The sequence below is a fragment of the Limulus polyphemus genome, unplaced genomic scaffold (assembly GCF_000517525.1).
Source record: "Limulus polyphemus unplaced genomic scaffold, Limulus_polyphemus-2.1.2 Scaffold32, whole genome shotgun sequence".
NCBI lineage: Eukaryota > Metazoa > Arthropoda > Merostomata > Xiphosura > Limulidae > Limulus > Limulus polyphemus.
The window spans coordinates 1526849-1546955 of NW_013665642.1; the positions used below are offsets into that span (position 1 = coordinate 1526849).

At 33.8% G+C, this 20107-nt stretch overlaps 1 protein-coding gene across 6 annotated transcripts in view; it reads right to left on the reverse strand.

Annotated features, from left to right (window-relative positions):
- Positions 1-20107, reverse strand: part of LOC106460238 (disks large homolog 1-like) — a 238958-nt gene that overhangs the window by 203721 nt on the left and 15130 nt on the right. The window contains exon 1 of one of the 6 annotated variants that reach the window (XM_013919933.2): positions 11719-11761. The exons of the other annotated variants lie outside the window; for them this stretch is intronic. The gene's annotated coding sequence lies outside the window, so the exon portion shown is untranslated. Of the gene's footprint in view, positions 1-11718; positions 11762-20107 lie in introns of those variants that run through there. 6 annotated transcript variants of the gene reach the window in all.

Here is a 20107-nt window from a genome sequence, read left to right on the forward strand (position 1 = left end):
CTCTGACTGCAGATCAATTACTCACTACCTACACACGTTCTCACGTCACGCCGTGACCATCTTACATATTCCAGCCCACCTCCAACCTAGCAAATGCTAGAGCACTCCCGAAGGAACAGGATAGTTCTAGAAACGTGGCGTGACACTAGTCACGTAACCTCGCTGACGCAACAATACCTTCGGCATTTGTTGTGCACTTCGCACACAAAGTCTTAACATCTAGAACTGACTTGAAAATAGAGGGAATGATTTGAACAGTGTAAAACGCGAGTTACATTAGAGTTAATTATTTATTAATGAGTCTGTCACAATAAATGCCCGATTGTTGAGTTGCGAGTTTGTTGGTCAATTCGTTTGTTACTTTAGTTATGAGAATATTGGGGTTGGGTTTTAATGAACAGTAGAGATATGAGAAATATTGCATATGTGAGAAAATTAGCAAATGACTGTTTAGCGTTATTTAAGAAGTTAGGCTTACCATTAGTTCGAGAAACCGTGTAATCAGATAGATAAAACGTTTTCGTTACCATAAAGTAGACTGCACTTTGCTAAACAACATAGATTGAAATTTAAGAAAACAATTAAAAGAATGGTTGATAAGATTTATAGAAAAATTACGAACCAAATCAATCTGAACGAAGGTAAGATCGAAAATGTCATAGAAAATATTCAGAAGGATTATACTTTAACAACAAAATTGAAAAAGTACAAAATAATTATAATAACTTCAAAGAGCTAGAGCGAAGAAGTCATGGGATATGTATGGAAGTACATCAATACCAGGATAAAACATCTAAAAACCGATTGGCAAATTCAAGGTTCAAACCAGCTACACCTTTCTCTGTAGCCGCTCAGAAACTCAAACACCATAAACAGCCTGGACTACTCCAATTACACCACTTCTTCTTCAAGTTAGGGTATTTAGCAGGCCAGTTCAACAACATCACGCAATCAAGAAACCAATAGATTATGAGGGGAAAGCACCATGGGAGACATATCAACCACAGTTCCTAATGATTTCTAACGTGAAGTGATTGAGTAATGGACGACAAGCTTGCAGCACTAGAGTAACAACTATCAGGTATGGCTGGCCACCTTATCAAACACATTTGAAGTATCACATCAGAAGGAAATTTCTAAAGCAAAATTTAGGAGTGAGGTAAGGAGGAATGACAAGATCTTAACCAAACTTGCTGAAGACATTATGTTATCCAGATGCTTTGTGTGAAATGATGGATTTGTTGGCACATGACCATAGATACTACAGTGGATAAGGACATGCAAGTTACGTGTACATACTTAAATGAAGCTGTTCAGTTGGTGATGTAACTGGAATCAATTAAGGTTACAGATAAAGTATTTAAAACACAATCCAGGAAAAGTGGAATCAACATATAATGTGGAAACATCAACTTTCTCTGATTGAAGCCTAGGAGAACTCAAAGGGTTAATTCAACAACTTAGAATGGAAGAAGTAAATCATAAGAAAGTAGAGGTTTTATCTGTATCTTAAAAGGGTGTATTACCAGGAACCACAGACAAAAATCTGTAAGAAATAAAAATTGCTCCAAAAGGATGACAGAAAAATAGCACTGTTATAAACGTGTAATAAATTAAATGATAATAGTAAACCAAGGACACAATATCCTAAAGATGAGAATACTCCATCTTTTCTAACTTAGATAAGGAATTCATTATTTAAAGAAACCAGTCCATGAATCAACAAATTCCTTGATGGTGAGCCTTGCAACATGTTGATTGATACTGATTCACCAACTACCACTGTTCAACATGATCTGCAAATTAAATGTTGGAAATTGCTTACAGAGATGAAGCAAGAACATGGATTGATGTGAGCAGCAAGTGACTAAGTAATCATGTAATTCCAGTAAGAGTAAATAACGTTGGAATTTACTCCTATTTTGAGAAGTTTCTCTACACAACATGATGTGTGCAAATTAATATTGAGGAAGAGTGCATACTGGGAATAGATTTCCTGTAGAAACACAGATAAAAACTTAGAATAGTTTCAAACTGTTTCACAATATATGACCAGAAAATCTCTGTGCACTATGTGAGGTTGTACTTCCACTGACAAGGATAAGCACAAAATAATAAAAACAACCAACTTTAAGTGCATAATCCAGTATAACAAAAAAAAATGTAGCTTAGCCAAAGATCATCCAAAGTGACCATTTTTAGAAGCACATCAGTGGAAAAAGGTCAAATGTTAGCATCACACAAGACTTCCCCAAAAATAAATCAACTTGCTGAACAGTTGAAACCACTTTCAAAGTATCACCATAGATGAAGCCACTAGTGGATTTCTTTGATCTATCTCAAGAGAACTCTCCCTGAGACAAGACAAGTGTTGATAAAGGTCAAAAGGTCATTCCATCTTCATAAAATAAGCATTAAAAAGAAAACCTCCAAAAAGATTTGGTATTTTTTTTCACACCTCTCATTATTACTTTATTAAATGTCATGTCTATACTTCTGAATATCAATGTTGTTAGTTGTCAATAATTACTTTAATGTTAGTTATGGAAGTTTAATATACCACTGTTTCATTGTAATAGAACTGGTAAAAAAAAAACCACAACCTTCACAATCAAGGAAGAGGGGTGGTGCATTGTAGACCTGGTTTCTGTAACTTAGACATTTGTTTTGTTATTGTTGGGTTTTTTTGGGGGGGTTAGAAGGAGTTTCGATATCAAATTTTTGAAAGTACAAGAAATGATATGAATGATATAAAACATGAGTTACATTCAAGTTTATTATTGATTAGTGAGTCTGTTACAGTTGATAAGTAATTACCGAGTTAGCAAATTTGTTGGTCATTTTGTTATTTTAATTTTTGAATATTGAGCTTGTGTTTTGATGTAGAAATAAAGGTATAAGAAAACCAGTAAGTGACTATTTTGTTTTTGTTAGTTTTGTTTCGATTTCATCCAAAGTGGCTCAATATGCTAGCTGTTCCTCCAGAACAGTCAGATGTACATCAGCACAAAGTGGCCTCCATAGACGTGTAGCTTCTCAAAAACCACTTTTTAAGAAAGATAACTAAACTAAAAGGCTGAAATAGGCATAAGACATCAAGCAATGGGATGATCAACGCTGGAAAAGGTTGCTGTTTATGGATGAATCTAGATCTAGATTGTTTGACAACAATCAATGATGGTTTGTAAAATGGAAGAGAATGGTATAGTACTTCTATCAACATACAACATCTAAAGTGAAGTAGTATGTTGGGGAACTAATACATGTGTGGACTGTATCTTAGCCAGTAAAGTTGGAAATTACATAAAATTGATGGCACCCAGACTGCTTGCTGACAGGTATAATCAGATTTTTGTCCATCATATGTCTTTCCCACAGGAACAAAACCTGCTGTGCAAGGGTTTGTCTTTTAGCAATATAGTAATCTCAAACATAGAGTAAATGTGGTGAAACAAACCCTGGAAACCTAGTGAACACTCACAAAGATGGCTTGGCCTGGACAAAGCAGTGATAGGCACAATTATTAAGGCTGTATAGGTTCATATGTAACCTGAGAAAGTTAAATGGAACCAAACAACTTTACTGTTTGAGGAGCAATACAAGACATTCGAAACAACATTTTCCCATCATATTTTGATAAAGTTATAGTAGTATAAAACATGCTGTACTGCTGTGTTTAAAATAAATACAAAACATTAATGGAATAAACTAATAATTCAAGACTAAGAATTGTTTTACAAAGGTATCATGCTAAAAATAATGAAAATTATCCCCCTCCAGGTAATTAAAAAATGATATTTCTATAATGCTAATCTTTTTAGTGGTTTAAATAACCGTTTTTCAAAGTTTTTACCTTTTGTAATTGCAATTAAAAAGAAGATTAATATTTGAACATTTCTTCAAATTTTAATTGAAAGCCATTAGGAAGCAAAATGTTTAATAAATAGGGATCCAGAAGTTTTGTCACATATTTTAGGTGTACTTTCAGTATACTGTGGGTAACTTACAACATAACTAAGGTTATTAATGATAAAGTAACTATTTTTCAAAAATATCTGTAGTCTGTAGAATTTGAGTAATGTATTATAATATATTATCATTAATATAAAAAATATTTTAATGTAAATGTTGATTTATAGACTTTTAAATTAGATTTTGGTTTGAAACATTATTAATAAGATAAACCAGAGTATATTTAAATCTTAAAAATTTAGAAATTATAAAATGAAATTGAAATATAAAATTTGTGTACTTTATGTCAATTTTAAACTTAAATTTATTATTTTTCAAAAGTGTTTAGCTGTTTTCTGCTACAAAACTGGTTAAATGAAGAACAGTTTGGTGAAGAAGAAAAAAGATTCAAGTTTTCTTATTAATTTTCAAGTGAAACCACCTTGAATTACAGTTAATATATCATCTTTGTGTTTTTTCCAGATAACATTTAACCTGTTGTGCACAGGTGGAGGGCAAAGTGTGCATACCCTGACCTTGTACAGAGTGCCATTGAACATGCCAGGAAGTGTTAAGAATATTTTACACTATATTGCTGATTTCAGAACAGTTCATCTTGGAGGAGAGAAAATACCAAATATAATATATAGAGATCCTGAAAAAATCTTTAGATATGCATTTAGGAGGTTATGCAAATGCAATATGCAAAGTGTACAATGAGAAACAGTACTGCTATTCTTTGCATGAATATCAACTTGCACTCAGACTTGACAGAGTCCAAGTCAGACTGATTTGATCAATTCACAGACATATCTTTAATACAAATATATTAACACATCTGTAAAACACTTGTTTTGTTTACTAGCAGCTTAGCTTGCTACATTTAATGAAGATACACATTGTAAATTTGGAATTATAGTCAGCGTTACTTCTCCAATACAGGGTCCATGCACATTTTAATAAAAATTAATTTGGTTGCGTATTGTCATATATTGTTTTTACCCCCCCCCCCCACACACACACACAAATTTCAAGCCTTTGTTTCTTTTAGTTTATAATGAGATCTAAAACTCATCAAATATGATAATTTTAAATATAATTGAGTGCTCTAACATACCAGAAATTATGCCACGCTTTTGAATGTACCACCAAAAAACAATTTATATATATATATATATGCCTGTTGCCTTCTCTATATGTTAATGGGGAATGTCATTAAATTCCACAACAGGGATGACATCCTCCATAGTTTGTGACTAAATTAATTGTTTTTTGCATGAAATAAGACACATAAGAACACTTTGATCTATGAAACTGACCCACAGTCATGAGATACATTGAATCAAATTCTTCATCATTCAGACTTCCTTAAGGAATGGAGATGGAAGAAAAAAATTGCTTTGTGAGCTAAGATAATAGCTCGCTTACATCATTCTTGAATGTATGAGTGTACTACTTTCTGTTTGTTCAAGTAAATATTATCAAATGGCAAGATATTCTTGGTTGACATCAGAACTTGAAGCCACATCTGCTTCCATTCTTCCATTTGGTTGTACAAAAGACTGAGAAAGCCAAATTAATTTTCAGCTTTGCATTGAGAACACATCTTCATCAAAGATATCCTTGAATCTCCCAAGGACAGCAGACAGAAACTGCCTCCTTTACAGTAGTTAACTGCAGAGCCTTCTTGAGAGTTTGAAGGTCTTTGAGATATTTACCGGACAAACCCCAGTAAAGTACACAAGTTTTACTTTGTTGATTGAATTTTGTGTGTTTTAGCAGCTGACACTTTTTAAAGATATAATACTTTCTCTACACTTATGCAGCTCTGATGAAAATATTTTCAAATTGTTTACATCACGTATGAATACTGTACAGTATGAGCTGCATACCCAAAGCACTGGAAGTGTAAATATTTGTTCATCAAAATTTCTCGTGTAACATTCATTTTGTAATTATCTGTAACAAAAGAAAATACTTTTGATGGTCCTAGCCCAGTAAAAATATGTCATGGAATCTAAGAGCATCACTCCATTAACATGGTTAAATGGCTTTTACCCTCCCTGAAATGTAACCATTGTAGTTGATATATTTTTGTCTCTCTTTTGCACTACAGCATACATAGTAACCAACTGACCATGCACACTGTTAGGAAATTAGTCACTGTCTCCCCCACAACCTTAATTTGATGAAAAAAAAAAGAACAGAGAAAACCTTGGCCCAGATGAACTTAGTGAGGAAGAGGCAAAGCCTTAAGGATCCCATGTAACTGATCTAAAGTAATGAGATGTTCATTTTTTTTTTTACACAGTTCCTAAGTACAGACAATAAATGAAGTTTTGGTATAAGTGGGAAAAGTAGCAAAGTAAAATATTGCATATACTATAGAATCTTATCTAGATGTATTTTTATTGTAAATGTTATTAAACTTGAAGTTATACATGAAAAAAAGACACCTGTGTTCCACTTCTAAGTAGATTGAAGTCTGAAAATATTTTACAAGAGGAAACATCTTCAAAAACTTAAAAATGCATTTTGTTAATAAATATAGTGTTTAATGTTTTTTGACTCCTCTTTGACAACAGAATTTATTAATATCAAATAATATTTGACATCTACTTAAAGCCCAGTTATATACTTATCTTAATTTTTCAACCAATACAAATATTATAACACAGTCAACCACGAATAAGCTTTAAAAAAAACCCAATTTGTGTGGAATAATTGATTTCAAAAATAGTAAGAACTATCATTCCTGGTAATATATATTGTAAAAAGCTTATAGATATTCTTATATTCAGTGCAATTTCTTTATTATATAATTTCAAAATAAAAACAAAACATGAGATACAAGTATGACAATATTATTATCATCATATTTTACCCATCCATAACTCGTATAAAATACAAATTCATTTAAGTATATTAAAAAGAATTGTCAAGCAGGTGTTCTGCATCTGATTAGCATTTTCTGGTAAACCAGATGTAAAAAAGTTAGAAACTTGCACTAATCTTCTACCTTAGGTAGTTACATATTACAATGCTTGTTCTATAAAGGCTCTTACCTGCTTGGCACTATTTCTGTATCAGCCCATGGAGTGAGATTACACTCATTTCAAGAGGTGGTACAGAAAATTGCACAAGTCAGTATGAGTTGTGGGTTTTCTGCTTTGTATATGTTTATTTGGAAAGATACCACTTTAGAACCCTACTTTGACTTGAAAGTGTTGTATTTCATTAAAATTGCTTTGGTCCTGGTCCTGTGCAAAACTTGCATTTTAAGGATAACTGATTTCTTTCTAGCAGATATAAGTATACCTTAATATGACACACTATTAGTGCTGTTTATAATCAAAAGTCTACTTGAAGTTCTTGTTTTCATATTCTAAAATAATAGTTCAGAATATTGGCAGCATACAACCATCATATCCAACTATAGACTAGATCTAGATCATGACAGAAAACTGGCTATGTTCACTACTGCCTATTGGATTACCTCTAAATTACCATATAATGTAATTGTTTCTGATGTTTCTTGTATTTTCCCATATATTCAGATATATATTTAAAAAAAAAATATTTCACAGATTGAGACAAGTAACGAGCTGTCAACTGACAAGATTTGACCAGCCATGTAACTGACATTCTAAACCTGCACTGTTTGTACATAGAATGAGCCAAGAGTACCTTTTTTCTGCCCAAAACACTTGCAAGTACCATAGAAACTTATCTAGATGCAAACATATACAAATATTTGGGCAAATAAAATTAGTAATATAACATGCTGATTAAAAATTGCCAAAAATACAACGCTACATACATAAAAGTGTTTTGAAGCATGATAGATACATGGCACACTCCCTTGTTTAATAGAACAACAATCTAGCATATTTTTGTTTTCTACTTCAAATAAAAGCATCACAATAAGACCATCAAACATGCAAAAGCTAACAAATTACTGAAACAGTTCACTAGTAAATGAAATTTTTCTTTTTTCAAAGATGCATATTGCAGTACAAGAGATTTATTGAAGATACAAATAACTTCTAATTATTGAAACAGTAACAATACATTTAATAAGCCTATCCTTCAAATGTAGGAAATTTACATATTAAATGGTTATGACCAAAATTGTGAAAGTACAAAAATCAAAGAATGAATACAAAATGTTATCACATGTACTTACAATATATGATTACAGATTGTATCAAAAGTTGCATTCCAAATTTTGTTTTGGTTTAGCACCATCATATTGTGTTAGCATTACTTTATGCTATAGTTATATCAATCCTGAGGAAGAAACACTTTAAATTTGAGTAAAACAGAAATGATGCATCAACCTTGATAATGATAGTAATTTTCACCATGTTAAAAACTACCACAATAATATCACTACGTAAACAAGAACTGGGATTTTACATACAGATGTAAATATCACCTCACAATAATACCATCTCAATAAGATGGTTTATACACCATTTTTTCACACATTAGTGTCAATCCATATCACTATGAAACACATACACAAAAGGACCAATAGTATAACTTGGACTGAAAATTTAAAAATTGATTACAAAAGTTTTCACAAAATAATCTTTATAGAATGGTTTAGTTTGTAAATAATATTTCACACATTATTGTCAATGTGATTATTCTATAACATGAAAAAAGCTTAAATATTGTTGGTAACAATAAAATGTATTTATATAGAATGATTAGATTATCACTACTATTGAAAATCAACAAAATAATCAGGTAAGGACGTTTTATTGTACAAATATAAAAAAATGTAGTTTACAAATGAAGATTTCCAATTAACATCGTTTATTAAACAATGAAACTCACTGTGCATATTAAATACTGAGTTTACAGTAAATACACAACTTTATAACATTGCATAAACAGAAGGAAAGTATTGTAGGAATTAGAAATCAACAGAGTGACTAATATTTTACAATATTCTTCTGATAACAGAATTTAAATTGATAACACAAAATTCAGTTTGATCAGAGTCATTTTACTCGATAAAACTGTTATGCCATAATCAATATTAAACAAAATCATTGTTTTATGTATCACACTGCTCTCAGAACAACACAAAAACAGCATTTCAACCTTATTAAGATTTGTTTTATTTATCCGCATTAAACCATCTGTCAGCACTAAATACAACTATTTCAACAGCAACACTGTTATGAGTGACATGTATGAAATGAATAATTCAATGCTATCAGTGTTTCATACAAGGTTTTGAGTGCCTGAGTAATTTACTTCTCAATTTTGACACTACACCTTTAGGGAAAATAAAATGTATTTTGGGTGAGTACAATGCAACATGACTTTGAACTCAAAAGTACTTTTGGTAAATACTGTACCAATTTTGATGCTAACTTATGGGGTATACATTAAGGTACAAACTTTGGCATTAAAATAAAAAGAAGACCACAATAATTCTTATTTATTTTAATGATCACAAACTATTGCTGTAAAGCAAATAAACACAAAAACACCCATTTTCTTCTTCTAATGTTTCAGACTAACTATACCTAATGAGATATTAAATATTCTATACTAAGACATCACACTTGGTCATAAATTATTTTTTCCATTACAAATATTATAAATTTCTTATTGTATTCCACTCAAATATCTCGTGTGTAATTAATACTTTAGTATATACACAACTTGATGACATCATTAATGCATGTGCCATACAATTTTGAACAGAGCACATTTTGCCTGTCACTACCAGGATTCTATAGGTTCTTACCACCTACTGCCACTGCATACATTTTGTATATGAATAATTCATCGTGCAAGACACGAGTTAATTTAAACTTTATACATAATTCATAATTATTATGCATAAAACATCCCGTATGAAACTTATCTGTAGCAATGAAGACTAGAACTATATCTTTAAATTTTCTTTCTTGCCTGTCACAAAATAATATACATGAAAATATTTTCTTTGCTGATGATACTATTTATTTCCAATGAAAATACTTGTAAATGTGAAAGATAATTAGAAATAGGTTTATTAGTAATAACAGATTGTTTTCTCATTTTAAAACCATCTTAAAATATTGATAAAATTATGTGATCAGAAAACCATAACAAAAATAAACAGATGAATGTGCAAAATTATCATAAATGACAAGGAAATAAAAAAAAGTACTCTCTGAAACCAAATTTTTCAAAGTTATACAAAAATGAAAGTAAAAATTACAATTATGTAGTATGATAGGGTATATATATATATTACTGTACATTTGAATAGTTTTATTTTACAATTAAGCTATTCTAAATTATTTTACAGAATATAATAGATAACCACTAAACACAAATAGAAAAGCAATTAAATTTCATTCTGTATTTAATTGCTAGATGTTCAGAGAATATTGGGTCTTGGGTAATACCACGAGCATGCAACTATATATGTACTAAAAAAACAGGAGAGAGAATGGATCACTAAATGTTAACCTAACAAGATCCATATAAGCCTAGAACATACAAACTCTCTAAAAAAAATGGGTGGAGCAGACACAACACCCCCATAATTGTGAAACATCAGCATAAAAAGGCAAAAGTCCTATATGGACAATCTATGATGGCAAGAAAAATGGATAAACAATGTTTGGATGTTCAGGGAATGATGAAGTGTCCAAAATAAAAGGACCCTAAAAATATTCAAATATAATAGGGCCCTGGGTATTAAACAAGGAAAAAAGCCATGGCTAAAAAGCATGAAAAAAAGATATATTAATGATTTAAATAACCTATCCCACCATTGATGAAATTAAGGTATCCCCGGTCATGCAACAGGCAGGAGTACGGAACTACATATACATCCTATTATCTTATTATTGGTTATCTACAAGCTTTCCACATGCCCCAACATGTAGTTGGACAAAAGACTGTTTCCTATGCTGCAGTTGCATGTTCTTTTATGCATGTGTCAAAAGTTTTCACTGTTGAACATATATAACTTCAATAACACTATGGATAATTTTACATCTAAACACTGTGTTCATTTTAGAACAGTAATTCTCTCAACAATTGTTAAAAACTCTGAATTCATAGTTCTGGTTTCAAATCAATTCTCGTCTCAGCCTTTAGAAAACACTTTTGATAACTTTTCTGTTATTTTTTTTTAGCTACTTGTACATCTGGCTAGGTACAGTAGAATAAGAGTCAATAGAAAATGTGACACTTTATGAATGACAACACTGGCAAGATCACTTTTCACACTGTACTTTCTTAATACTCTTTTTACATCTTTCAATGTTGATGATGCTATCATAATCTTTAACCCAATGATGACGATCTACTTACATTGTAAGTAGATTGTGTAACCCTCATGAAAGTTCTTTACAAAAATGAAACAAGTGGATGAAATTGTTTGAAATTTTAAATGAACATTCTTAAAAGTATGTAGTTTCAGATAAATAAAATATTTAATTTTGTTTTTTCTACTACTTCTAATAAAAAATTCATTATTTAATGTAGCTATTTGAACTTGGACTCTGAATAGTTCACATGCAAGGTGATTTTCATTTTATGTATAAAAATACTATTTATTACTTACAGTTTTCACATTTCATTTGCATAATCTCTACAACCTCCTAAATGAATATCAAAAGTTTTTAAGGTAAATGCTTATATTTCATTTTCCATTTTCACTGCTATATCACTAACTCTAGTTATTATCATCAATGTAGAGTGCAATGAAATGTTTGAAATTAAGAAATGGAAATAAGTACTTACCTTTTAGCTCTTCGTAGAAGTCTTTTGAAACTTGTTTTTTTTTAATATGTATAATTTCACATCTTTAACTTTTCACTTATAGTTTATTTTTAATTTTCTTTTCCAATTCTTTGTCTTTTATTACAGATGCTGGTACATCAACTGGTCCCCCATGGGGCTCTATTACTATTATTATTATTATTATTATTATTATAAGACAACTCCCTTGCACATACTCTTTCACTAATGCTCACACACCCAAATGACACCATCTTGTTTAGACACTTTCAACATCCAAACTACAACTAGTTAAATGTATAAAAAATCATTAAACCTTTCAAATATGGATTTTAAAACACAAATAATACATAATTAATCAGATATAAATGTAAAATCTAAATGCAATCTGTCTAGCAAACTAATACATATAATGTGAGAAACACTTGGCAAGCATTATGTGCACCTCAAAAAAAGCAATAGACTAAGTTTCTTTTTTATCTCATTGTAGAAATCCATACACTGGTAATTTTTTTTGGCTATTAAGTAAATAGAAGGAACTCTGCTGTTCCTATTGGTTATAAGCATGCCTTTCAACTTCAAACTGTCACTTAGTAATACAGCTTCGACTTTGCAAGTGAACATGGCTGACCTTAAAATTAGAAAAATTTACATTTCATGCAGAGAGAAATTCTTGGAAAGTTTCCAAAGGATTAATGAAAGCCATCTGTTTACTGTACTTTGATTGTCTGAACTAACAGTCTATATTAGCTACTCACAGTATCTTGTACAAGATCACATAACAGAAAAAAACTGCAGTTTTAATTGCTGTTTTAGATGTTTTCTTTTTTTAAAAAAATAGATAATATAAAACTTTAAATTATAACATACTTCATAACAATAATTTCATTAAAATACATTTACAGTAAAATAGTTTCATTACATTTTAAATGTAACTCAGTAACATACAAAGAAGGGGGTTAACAGGGTTTTAAAAATGGCATCATTGCTATAGTTAAAGAGCGGTCTCAGGTTAAGTTGAATGTAGTTCAATTAAGGAAATACTTTGGATCAAAGAAACTTTATATATCAGACTACCGCATCCAAACTTGAACATGATCAGTATGTTTCATTATTAAGGCTGAAAATATCAGTCATTCCCAATAAATTATGAACTCAGAGGTAAAGAATTCAAGTATTTATTTAAATTCAAACAATGATGAGGCTAGAAAGCCTAAAGTTAAAATTTTCCTATACCGTAAATAAATTTTATATATTACTTACCTTCTCTCACGCTTTAACTTTATCCCAATGAAAGTTTCTCTTCTCTGCCCATCTAAGTATTGGTATGAATTTTATCTTGCTTGCTCCAATGTTATACACCTCTATATTGCCCATAGCAATTTAAATCTTGTGAGTTTCTCCAATGTGCCTCTTGTACCAGATCTCAGTTATTACTTCCTAATCATTTTTCAAGATGGTCTAAATTACTAGACTCGAAACTGGCCATATTATGGTGAGGAAGGGCAGGAGAGTGTGAAAGGAGGTATTATCAGAAATACATTTTCAGTATAGGAAAATTTTAATTTCAAAACATTTACATTCACACTTTAGTTAGAATCCCACATTGACAAGATGGATGGGTCAGTGAGGGCAAAATCCACTCAGAAAGCATCTATGTAGAAAAGAGTTGTGCAAAAATGAGATATAGTAACAGCACACTAGTTGGGTCTGCACTACTTCTGGAATAGGTATGCTCTTCACTCAGACAATATGAAATCTAATTCCCAGCCAGTTAAGGCCAACTGGCCACATAGGCAAAATCGGAACCTTCGTAAAAGAACGTGAATTGGCCAGACCCCAACCAAGCAGACGAATTCTCAAGTCTCGTCATTGGAATTATAGGGTTGGCTGTGGACTCAAATCATGATCCAAGGCATAGTGGCTAGAGCCTGAGAAAAGCTTTGTAATTGGTCTTGTTTAGTACTGTGGTATTACTGGAACCCAACCTGACAGTTACAGATTGTTGCATGTCAAGCCACAAGAATTATGAAAAGAAAGCAAGCAACACAGAAGTGGACAAGCTCTCACCCAAACCTGAAGAAGCACAAAATGCAACACACCAAACTTGGAATTACAGGACCTGTCATGCTTCACTCAACCTGAAGAAACAGAGAATACATGGCCTTGGATTACAAATCAAAAATCCTTACTCCTCAACCTGAGAGGCAAGGCAACACCTCCAGCCCCTGGAATTATGAGGAGGATGTGGAACAAACTATGCCCAACCAATGGCACAGGAATTGGCACTCCAGTGCAGAATTACAAGGAGTCGAGGACTCTCTTCCATGATCATCAAAATGAAGAAAATTATCAAAACACAAGAGCCATGCTAAACTCAACTGGATAGCAAAGAGTAATATCTGTATCAGAATTATGAGAAGGCTCCTGCATAGGCTGGTCCTGCTTCTATCATACATCTGGAAAAACCATCAATGGTTATTGGTAGGAGGGCACCCAGCTTTGCCCTCTTCTCCTTGCATGGAATAATGAGTTCAAGCATCACTCAAGATGAATAAACCTCTGTTACCACTCCAACAAATGGAAACTAGGAGTGGTAGGAACTCCCATGCTCCACAAGAAGAAATGGGGGGATACTCACATTGGGGAGTTCTGAGGAACAATGCTCCAAAGATAGTGCAATAAGTGAACCACACACCCTATTTTGAAAAGCAAACCGACCCCAATTTATTCAATCTAGGGGTGAGCAGGGATGAACAAAATCCCCTTAACCTTTACTCATGATAGTTCAAGAGTGGTGGTCCAGTAGTATATTGGTCTATGTGATATAATTATTTGTCATATGGAAAGTGCACAAGGTGGTCCTATGGAAAACCCCATCTCAATAGAGCTCGTTTTTTTTAATCATTCAATTGGTAACTAATACAGATTTGGAAATAAGCATACCTGACCAGGCTACACCTGCCACTGAGTGGGATCCAAATGAAAATGATGAGAGGGTTCCTGAAAATGAACAGAAATAAACACAAAAGAAGTGAAGTCACTTACCTCTCTTAGAAACTATATGGGGCATATAGAACAGCCACACAAGGTAGCCAAAAACCTTCCAAGGAGGCAACCATCAAATTATATAAATAATACGATATAATCTCCACCAGTGGGTGATGCAACCAAGCTACCAGGGATATCAAAATATGCCAAATTTGATTAGATAAGACCTGAAGAAGTCTCCATTCCTCCAATGAAAGTCCAGAGTATGCAATATTCACCAACTGATGAAATTAACCTGTCACATGACACCTTAGAATCCCAGAGGATAAACAAGTGGTGACATGAACCCCAAAACCATTTAGTGTATGCAACATAACATTGAAGAGCCCAAACCAGGCATATAAGATGGTCTGGATTAGAGCATTCATAAAAATAAGAAATGAAGGGAAGATGGACAGGAGAGAAAGCTTTATCCCCTTCCCTAGCCACTGAAGTTTTGGGAAGAAAAGATTTATCATGATATAACAGTAGATAAGTGGCATGCTAAGAGTCCTGTGAATGTGAATCACAAATACATCCAAACAGCAATGTATGCTAGTCAACACGAGATGAAAATAAACCTTAAGTGAAAAATGATATAGGGATGTTGATGCCAAAGGTTCAAAGGACTGAGGAGATAAGGCATAGAGAACCACCGAGATATCCCAATTAGGAACCTGGAAAAAGACGTGAAGGACAGATAACCGTAAATTTTTCAGAAGTATAGACAAAACCAGTGTCTCAAAACTTTACATCTTCCAGAAAAATGAAAATTAGATAACAAAGCTGCCTTACACAGAGAAATGGACGAAGAAGCTGAACCTTTGTCAAATAACCATGTCAGAAATCAAGAAACATGCAGCACAGTGGTACAAGAAGGATTAAACCAATGTCTGAGAGTCCACTGACGATAAGTAAACCATTTCCTTTGATAGATATCCAACGAAGAATGCTGAATGGACCGTGTTAATAAAGATGCCACCCGAGAGGTCACTCCCTAATATCGTTCAACAAACTGCATAAAAGCTAGGCGTAAAGCCAGAAAATGGTGATTGCCGAATGAAGAATGTCTGACCTAAGGCTGACATAAGAGGGATGGCCAGAGATGAAGTGGTTGAGGATGGTGCTCCTGAAGATATTGAAGGAGTGGAAACCAAGGCTGACCCAATCAATATGGTGGCACCAGAATAACTCAACAGAACAAGGAGCAAATCAGTGCAAGAACCTTGGATAACAGATGAATCAGGGGAAATGCGTAAAGATGAAGATCTGTCCAATCCTGGCTGAGAGCATCTATGCCCAAAGCACGAGGGTGAGGGACAGGAGCTGCGCATTCCAGTGAGTGGCAAAAACATCGATCTGAGACATCTCAAGATGAGAACAGATCAAATTAAAAACTAGTAGATGAAGCATCCATTCCATGGGAAGACCTCTGTTGGAACAAGATGAATGATCAGCAATGAAATGCATAACCCTGGAACATGACAAGCAAGGAGAACAATCTAATGATTGTGGGCCCAAAGGAGAAGATACAATGTCTGAAAACAGAGACCTGGAATGAGTATGTCCTTGCTTGGAAATGGAGGAGACCACAGTGGAATTGTCCACAATAAATCGAGAGCCCAAGACATAGCTCGTTGAACTGCAAAAGCTCTAAAAGACTGGGTTGGAAAAAGATTCCTCTTCTGTCCAGAGGCCCTTGAATTCCCCTACACAAGTTCCCCATCATTGGAGAGAAGCATCCGTGAAAAGATATATCTCCAGATACAGGAGAGGGACACCTACTTTCATGTTGTCCCTGTTCAACCACCAGCCAAGATCGAGCAGATTGGGAGCCAATAGGGTCACCAAACAATCCAGTGCATCTATGCTAATATTCCATTGGTCCTGTAACGACCACTAAAGAGAACGCATGTAGGCCCACATGAAAGAGAGAGAACCACATGCACTGTATTAGAAGAATGGCTAGTTCCATGGCCTGAAATCATAGAGGAGAAGGTTGGGCCCAGATGTGAATTGAAAATTAAAGCTAAATGGACAAGGTACAGTGTCGGAGTAAGAAAAGGCTTCTAAGTTTTTATGAGAAAGTCAGTTCTCACAGCTTTGGATAAAAGAACTCAAGTGTGAAGCTCTGCCATGTGGTTAGGAGTGAGAAGAATGATATAATGGTGAGTATGAATACCAAATGAGTGAAGACGACGTGAAAAGTATCTGGCAAAAGAAATATGAAGTGGATGCGAGGCTAAAAGCTAGAGCAAGAAACTGAAAAACTTGTCTCTTATGCACCAAACAGAGATAATGATGTGAAGACTCTGGGATTGGAATATGAAGATAGGCATTAGCAACATCAAACTTTTTCATTCATAGACCAGGTGCAAAGTGCCACTGGAGGGAAAGAAATGACTCCATGGTAAACCAAGACAAGAAAGGTCGATGACAGGTTGCCAATCAACCATCTTCTATGGTACTATAAACAAACGGGAATAAAAATCCTCGAGAGAGGAGTCGAAGCACTCTATGGTCTCTTTTGTGCAGAAGATCTTAGATGGCTTGTGTTCATTGACTGGATGTTATACAGGTACAAACCATCTGAGTTGAGCCCCCACAAGACCAAACACCATAGGGTAGTCACTGATGTCATTGTTGGTGATCCACAGAAGCAGAGGATGCCTGCTGATAAGGATGAAATCTCCTTTGTGTTCCTATAGATCGTGAAGTTGATGCTGAAGGTCTGGAACCCAAATAGGTGATACAAGAAACTGTCCAGTAGAATACTGGGAAAGTCGAAAAGCCAGTGGTGAAAGAGAAGAGTGGAGATGGGCCACATCCACCAGAGATTCCATTGAATCAGGAATACATGTAAAAAATCGAATGTCTGAGAAAAAGAGCTTTTCTGATATCTCTAAGAGCCAAAGAAAGAAGTTGAATGCACTAAAGCGAGGCATCTCTCTCACCAAAAGATCCTAGCAACAAACCAACCAAGAAGAGACAAAAAGCTGATAATTGTACCAAAGTAAGAGTCAATAATTGACTAAGATCATCTAAATATTGAACAGGAGACCTGTGATAGGCCTCATACAATAGTTGCAAAGAAGATAAAAAACATAAAACTGCTGTAAGAGACAGACAAATCCAGAAAAATAGTTGCATCAGTCCCAGAACCATAAATAGGAAGAAAGGACATAACCTCTGAGAATCAAAGTGTGGGACCTCCAAGCAATCGAAAGCTAAGGCATGCTGATCCAGTACATGGGGAGGGGGGGGGACAAGGCACGGCAGCCCTCTTAGAAGTGATCAGCAAATCTCAGAGCATGTTCAGCAATGTCTAGCAATGGTGGAAAGAAGGAGAAAAGTCGTTAGCTACAGGAGAAATGCTCAAGAAATTACAAATTAGATGTAATAGGTGTGAAAACGTTGCAGGAGGCAGGATGTCCATTTGAGGCTCATAATTAGCTGTCTGAGCAAAGGAAGGAGCCAGAAAAATAGAGTCCATATTCTCCCTAGTCTGCCCCTGATCCCTCACAAGCTCAGCCTCTGAGCCAACAGAAGAAACATCAGAGATCATGTAAGACTCCACCTCTCTGTATGAGGGATTGAACATCTTCTGTTTCTCCCATTGCCTGGTCAATTCTAGACTCCAGAGGTGGCAGATTAGGAGCACTAGGAGACACCATGTCATAGACATGAATGTGAGAATTCATATCCAAAATATCTCAGAAATTTGATTTTGTCTGTTTGTTGAAAATAAACAAAAACTCTAAAGTGTAAGTATAACTAAAATTATAAAACATGTAAAAGAAACCCACAGCAAACACATAAAACCTTTCCTCGTAATGTTCTGATATCGAGAAAAGTGAATAGGAAGTAATAATGGGGAGCTTATATATGGATCTGGTATAGGGGTGCATTGACATAGGTGGATAGAATCACAAGATTTAAGTTGCTCTGGGTAATATAGTGGGATATAAAGGCTGGAACAAGTGAGGTAAGATTCATACAAATGAAAAGTGAATAGGAAGTAATAACAGGGAGCTTGTATACAGATTTGGTACAGGGGGGCACTTTGACATAGGTGGATAGAATCACAAGATTTAAGTTGCTCTTGCTAATATAGTGGTGTATAAAGGCTGGAGCAAGCAAGGTAACATTCATACAAATACTCAGATGGACAGAGAAAACAAACATTCATCTGGATAAAGCTAAAGAAAGTGTGTTTCAGAAATAAAGGTCTGGCTCATAGCAAAATTCAAAACCTGACAGTCTCATTCAAACATTAATGATTATGGTATAAGCATTGAAAGCTAATATACAAGATAAATAAAAAATTAGTAATTTAAAAAAATGCAAATGGAGATCATAAAAAAGGAAGAAAACAAGGCTGGAGATACTGTATACATTATTTACTCAAACTACAAACCCCTAATTTGGCTCTATGTTGGTACCTAGCATTACATTTGGTGGAGTCAAAATAGGGATTTGTAGGTTAAGTAAATAATGTTTACAGTATTTCCAGCCTCGTTTGCTTACTTTTTTCTTTATTATCACTACTTGGTTTTTAAATTCCCAATTATTTATTTATTTTGTTTGCTGGCTTTCCTTTATGCTCAATTATGAGCAATAAATTACTTGATATGATAGCTAACTTTACACATTGTAATTATAGTACATATAGCTAGTAGCTAGCTAGTACGGTTCATGATGATTTACTGTAGCTATTGACTATTTCATCTCATTATTTCCAGATGTAAAATGTTAAGCTGCAGCTGGAGATGTTACAATCATCTAATGTTCACATATTATTGGTTGGTAATTCCTGTTTCACCATGTACTTAAGCATTTTAAAGAAATACCAGATATTTGTAAGAAAGCCAACTTCAAGGGGTAATGATAACATCATTTACACTAGAATTATGACTTTTTTAGCTTGTGTAAAATATATTTGGTCATCAAGAAATTAATGTCACATTTTGGAACAATTTCATTAACCCCCCCCCAAAAAAACGTACATCACGTACAATAGTTAAACGAACCATCTAAACGTCAAGTTAGTGTAGTCTATATAATGTGTAAAGTTTAGTATACTCTAATCCCTTATAGTGATGGCACACGACGAGACATACATTCGGCATGTAATGCTGTTTGAATACACGAAGGGAAACAATGCCTCTGTAGCTACAAAGAATATCGAAGAAGTTTATGTAAATGTTTTGAACATTCGTAAGTTCAGCATGGTTCAGCAAATTTAGTTCTGGTGACTTTAGCCTTAAAAACTGTGATGGCAGAAGCCAACATGTTAGAATTCATATTGATGCTCTGAAGACGGTTGTTGAGTCTAACCCAAGGCAATACACTCATGAAATGG